This window comes from Erinaceus europaeus, unplaced genomic scaffold (assembly GCF_950295315.1).
Source record: "Erinaceus europaeus unplaced genomic scaffold, mEriEur2.1 scaffold_586, whole genome shotgun sequence".
NCBI lineage: Eukaryota > Metazoa > Chordata > Mammalia > Eulipotyphla > Erinaceidae > Erinaceus > Erinaceus europaeus.
Window position 1 is genome coordinate 21,974 of NW_026648134.1, and position 6,367 is coordinate 28,340.

The following is a 6,367-nucleotide window of genomic DNA, read 5'->3' on the forward strand; positions in this document are numbered from 1 at the left end:
GGGGGTTGGACTGTGGGGACAGAGGGGCGTGACAGACTAGCCACACCAGGATTTTTTTTTTGCCTCCAGGGTTATTGCTGGGGCTCAGGGCCTGCACCATGAATCCACTGCTCCTGGAGGCCTTTTTATATTTATTCCCCTTTTGTTGCCCTTGTTGTAGCCTTGTTGTGGTTATTATTATTGTTGTTGATGTCATTCATTGGTAGATAGGACAGAGAAAAATGGAGAGAGATGGGGAAGACAGAGAGAGGGAGAGAAAGACAGACACCTGCAGACCTGCTTCACCGCCTGTGAAGCGACTCCCCTGCAGGTGGGGAGCCAGGGGCTCAAACCGGGATCCTTACGTCGGTCCTTGCGCTTTGTGCCACGTGCATTTAACCCGCTGCGCTACCGCCTGACCCCCACCATACCAGGCTTTGCCCGACTCTTGACAGACAAGAGGCCCCTCGAGCTGGGAAGGGACTTTCCCTCCCTCCTGACACTGAAGACACCTCAACCTCCCTTTCTGTCTCCCTCTCCCTCTCCCTCACCTTCCCCCTCTCCCTCTTTCCCTCTCCCTCTCCCTCTCCCTCTCCTCCCTCTCCATCTCCTCCCTCTCCCTCTCCTCCCTCTCCCTCTCCCTCTCCATCTCCTCCCTCTCCCTCTCCCTCTCCCTCTCCCTCTCCCTCTCCTCCCTCTCCCTCTCCCTCTCCCTCTCCATCTCCTCCCTCTCCCTCTCCCTCTCCCTCTCCCTCTCCCTCTCCTCCCTCTCCCTCTCTCTCTCCCTCTCCCTCTCCCTCTCCCTCTCCTCCCTCTCCTCCCTCTCCCTCTCCCTCTCCATCTCCTCCCTCTTCCTCTCCCTCTTCCTCTCCCTCTTCCTCTCCCTCTCCTTCTCCCTCTGTCTACCTCTCCCTCTCTCTCTCCCTCTCTCCCTCTCCCTCTCCCTCTCCCTCTCCATCTCCTCCCTCTCCCTCTCCCTCTCCCTCTCCCTCTCCCTCTCTCTCTCCCTCTCCCTCTCCCTCTCCCTCTCCCTCTCCCTCTCCCTCTCCATCTCCTCCCTCTCCCTCTCCCTCTCCCTCTCCCTCTCTCTCTCCCTCTCCCTCTCCCTCTCCCTCTCCCTCTCCCTCTCCATCTCCTCCCTCTCCCTCTCCTCCCTCTCCCTCTCCCTCTCCCTCTCCCTCTCCCTCTCCCTCTCCATCTCCTCCCTCTCCCTCTCCCTCTCCTCCCTCTCCCTCTCCCTCTCCCTCTCCTCCCTCTCCTTCTCCCTCTCCCTCTCCCTCTCCATCTCCTCCCTCTCCCTCTCCCTCTCCCTCTGCTTCTCCCTCTCCCTCTCCCTCTCCCTCTCCCTCTTCCTCTTTCCCTCTCCCTCTCCCTCTCCTTCTTCCTCTCCCTCTCTCTCTCTCCCTCTCCCTCTGTCTACCTCTCCCTCTCTCCCTCCCCTCTCTCCCCTTTCTCCCTCTCTCTCCCTCCCCCTCTCCCTCTCTCTCCTTCTTTCTCCCTCTCTCCCCCCAGAGCCCCCACCCACCCAAGCTGACCACAGGCCACTTCCCCCGGGCATGCCTGGTCTCTGTGATGAAGTGTCGTCCTCACAGGCAGGGGGTGTCCTCACTGGCTGTTGTTTATTTGAGGACATTCTCAGAGAAGACCAGAGCCTTGAGTATGGTGGATCTGGCCTTCTAGAATAAGCAGGCGAGTTCCCAGCCCCCCTCGCTCCTCTGTCCCTTGTGGGCATCCACTTCAGTGTCCACCCGTCTCAGCACTGGGGTAGGAATCAAAGAATCACTCGGCGTCAGGACTGTGACCATTGCAAACCCACACCTGCACGTCACAGCCCTGCAGCTGGGGGCCAGGGGCTTGAACCCCAGTTCTGCTGTATTGAATGGAGTGTGTGTGCTCACTACACCGGCCTGGTGCTCAGAGCACAAGGGGCAGGTGGTGGCACACCGAGTTAAGTGCACACATCATCCTGTACAAGGATCCAGGTTCAAGCCCCCCGTCCCCACCTGCCGGGTGGGGGGAGCTTCATGAACGGTGAAGCAGGGCTGCAGGTGTCTCTCTGTCCCCCTTACTGTTCCCCCTCTCCTTCTCAATTTCTATGTCTACCCAACAAGAAATAAAGAGAAAAACCTGAAATAAAAAAGATAATCGGGGCCGGGTGGTGGCACACCTGGTTAAACACACCCATCACCACATGCAAGGATCCGGGTTCCAGCCCCCCCCCCGTCCCCACTAGCAGTGGGGAAGCTTCATGAGTGGTGAAGCAGGGCTGCAGGTGTCTCTCTGTATCTCCCCCTCCCTTTTCAATTTATCTCTGTCCTATCAAACTAAATAAATAAAGGGAAAATGGCCATTGGGAGTGATGGATTCGTAGTGCTGGCACTGAGCCCCAGTAATCACACTGCTGACAAAAAGGAAGGAAGGAAGGAAGGCTGGAAAGAGAAAGAAAAAGAGAAAAAGAAAGAAAGAAAGAAAGAAAGAAAGAAAGAAAGAAAGAAAGGAAGAAAGATAATAGCAGGTTGGGTTTCAGAGGAAGGGATGACAATGGTCTTTGTGACCACACGCTGTCTCCGGTTCCGGTCTCTCTACCGCCCTCCCTGTCCCCGGGCTCCTGGCTGTGACACTGACGGGAACAGCTCAGTACAAAAGCCCAGCATGGCACCCAGCCCGAGCTGGGCAATCCAGCGACGTGGAGTGACGCTGAACTGCCAAGACCTGCCAAGCTGGAGCAAGGGGAGGATGCAGCAGTCCTTGGAGGGCTCAGGTTTTGCTTTGCACCCCTCCATGGAAGACTCTGGAAGAAGGACGTGCAAGGTGGCCTCCAGCCTTTGTCTGGGCCACGTGGGTCTCTGCACAGGGACGTGATGCCCCTGCAAACAGCTCGACGTGTCTTGTTTGGCTTTGTTTCATTCTCACTGGGGGCTCACGGTTTACGGCACACACAGCTGTCGGTCCGTGTGCCACACTCTCAGTTTTCCGCACAACACTCTCCCCACATCTTCCTCCAGGACCTGAAAGGCCTCCACCCCTTGAGAGTGCAGAGTCCTTTGGTGCCGTACGCCAGGCCCAGCCCCGGTCCTGCTCTGTGTTTCCCCTTCTGTTCCTGTTTCTCAACTTCTGCCCGTGAGTGAGACCATCAAATATTTATCCTGCTCTTTCTGGCTGATCTCAGTTCACATGGTTCCTTCAAGCTCCATCCAAGAGGAGGTGAAGAAGGTGAAGTCACCATTTTTAACAGCTGAGTGGTATTCCATTGTGTGTCTAGACCACAGCTTGCTCAGCCACTCATCTGTTGTTGGACACCTGGGCTGCTTCCAGGTTTTGGCTGTTACACATTGTGCTGCTGTGAACACAGGAGGACACAGATCTTTCTGGATGGGTGTGTTGGATTCCTTAGGATCTATCCCCAGGAGAGGAATTGCAGGATCATAGGGTAGGTCCACTTCTAGCCTTCTGAGAGTTCAACAGCACAGTTTAAAATTTTTTTTTAAATATTTATTTTATTTATTCCCTTTTGTTGCCCTTGTTATTTTGTTGTTGTTGTTGTTATTGATGTCATCGTTGTTGGATAGGACAGAGAGAAATGGAGAGAGGAGGGGAAGACAGAGAGGGGGAGAGAAAGATAGACACCTGCAGACCTGCTTCACCGCCTGTGAAGCGACTCCCCTGCAGGTGGGGAGCCGGGGGCTCAAACCAGGATCCTTAGGCCGGTCCCTGTGCTTTGTGCCATGTGCGCTTAACCCGCTGCGCTACCGCCCGACTCCCGGCAGCACAGTTTTAAAATCAGTTGGTACAAGAGGCTGGGGCTGGTGTCACACCTGGTTGAGTGCTCACATGACAATGTGCAAGGACCCTGGTTCAATTCCCCCGGTGCCCCACCTGCAGGGGGGAAGCTTCACGAGTTTGCAGCAGGGCTGTAGGTGTCTCTCTCCGTCTCTAACCCCCCCCTCTCAGTTTCTGTTTCTGTCCAAAATCAAAGTGTTTTTAGACACCGAGCGATGCTTTCTTTGTGCTCTCATCATGTTCTCCCGACACTGGACAGGAGGTCCTGTCTTCCGAGAGAAACAGCGTGAGGGGGTGGCGGGAGCAGCAGGGTCTGTTCTCTTTCTTCCTCCAGAATTTCAAAGCCCCACACGCGGCTTTGCTGACAGCTCACCTGGCAGCCACGGCTGGCGAATTCCCTTTGCCCGTGATTGAAAAACAAGCCCAGGCTGCCTCCTCACCGCGGCTGTGGGAACGCACTTCTGAACGCCGTCCAGGCCTGGCTCCGGGGAGGATCCGGCCTGACTCATCCCGGGACGTGGGGGGATTCTGGCTGTGGTGAGATGGGGGCTCAGTGAGGGCTGGGAGCCTCCGCCATCATCCCCGTGTTCCCTGCTGTGTGCCCCCCACCCAGCTCCACGGGGCCTCTGAGGGACTCTGCAGAGCTCTGGGGTTTTGGTGGGGGGTAATCTTATTTCATTATTTCATACCCCCCATGGATTGAACTGTACGACGCTCTCTTCCCAGGCTGAGCACAGCTCTGCCCTAAGTTCTGGCCTCTAGACTTTGTTGTTGTTGATGGGGTTGGGGGGGTTAATGGTTTGCAGTCAGCAGTAAATACAGCTGTTGGTCCATGTGTGACATTTCTCAGTTTTCTGCAAAACACTCTCCCCCCACCCAGGTTCCCTTCCACCATCAGCACCAGGACCTGAAAGCCCCCTGGCCCCCAACCCCAGAGGCCTTGACTTTGGTGCAACCCACTAAACCCAAGTTCTGCTTGGTTCCCCCCCTCCTTATTTTCCTTATTTTTCAACTTCTGTGTAGGAGTGAGGTCATCCCATATCCAGCCTTCTCTTTCTTGCTGAACGCACTTCACAGGACTCATCGAAGCTCCATCCAAGATGAGGTGAAGAAAGTGAATTGATCATTCTTCACAGCTGAGTAGTATTCCATTGTGTATCTAGACCACAGCTTGCTCAGCCACTCATCTGTTGTTGGACTCCTGGGTGGCTTCCAGGTTTTGGCTATTACACATTGTGCTGCTGTGAACACAGGTGCACACAGATCTTTCTGGATGGGTGTGTTGGGTTCCTTAGGATCTATCCCAGGAGAGGAATTGCAGGATCATAGGGCAGGTCCACTTCTAGCCTTCTGAGAATTCTCCAGACTGTTCTCCACAGAGGTTGGACCAATTGACATTCCCACCAGCAGTGCAGGAGGGTTCCTTTGACCCCACACCCTCTCCAGCATTTGCTGCTGTTACCTTTTCTGTGTCTGACATTCTCACAGGAGTGAAGTGGTATCTCATTGTTGTCTTGATTTACCTTTCTCTGACAATCAGAGACTTGGAGCATTTTTTCATGTGCTTCTCGGCCTATTGGGTCTCTTCTGTGGTGGCTATTCTGTCCATGTCCTCTTCCTATTTTTTGGATGGGGTCATTTCTTTTCTTTTTTTTTTTTTTCCACAATTTATCATCCACTTTTTTTTTTTCCTCCAGGGTTATTGCTGGGCTCGGTGCCTGCACCATGAATCCACCGCTCCTGGAGGCCATCTTTCCCCCTTTTTGTTGCCCTAGTTGTTGCAGCCTCGTTGCAGTTATTATTATTGCCATTGTTGACGTTGCTTTGTTGTTGGATAGGACAGAGAGAAATGGAGAGAGGAGGGGAAGACAGAGAGAGAGGGGAGAGAAAGATAGACAGCTGCAGACCTGCTTCACCGCCCGTGAAGCGACTCCCCTGCAGGTGGGTGTTGTTAAAATTTCCGGGGCTCTTGCCGGGCCGGCTAGCTTCACGGTGGTGAACAGAGACGCGGAGACAACGGCTGGGCAGGGAAGCTGTATTTCTTTATTCAGGAACAACGATTCACAAACTAAGACAAACTAATTACCAAACAGAACTCTGCTGTCTCTTTGCGTGCGCTTAACCCACTGCGCCACCGCCCGACCCCGGGGTCATTTATTTTCTTGTTGAGTTTGGCAAGCTCTTTATATATTCTGGTTATTAGCCTCTTGTCTGCTGTCTGGCATGTAAAGATCTTCTCCCATCCTGTGGGGTCTCTTGGTTTGTGAGGTGTCTCCTTTTGCTGTGCAGAAGCTTTTCAATTTGATGTAGTCCCATGGATTTATTTATGATTTATTCTTCCTTGCAATTAGATTTATATCACTGAGGATGTGACTGGGGAGATGTCCCACCTGCCTGTGCCACCCAGGGCAGTTCCCGGGCGTCGTCCTTGCGTGTGGGGACAGGTAATTGCAAGACCCCGGCCGCCTGCTCTCCCGCCAAGGGTTGGTTACAGGGCCACTCAGAGGGACGACTGGATGCGAGATTCTGTGTCGTTTCCGAGTAGAACAACAAGATGCCACAGCGTGGGAGAGGAAGGCCTTTGCCAAGAGAGGTGCCAGGCATTCCG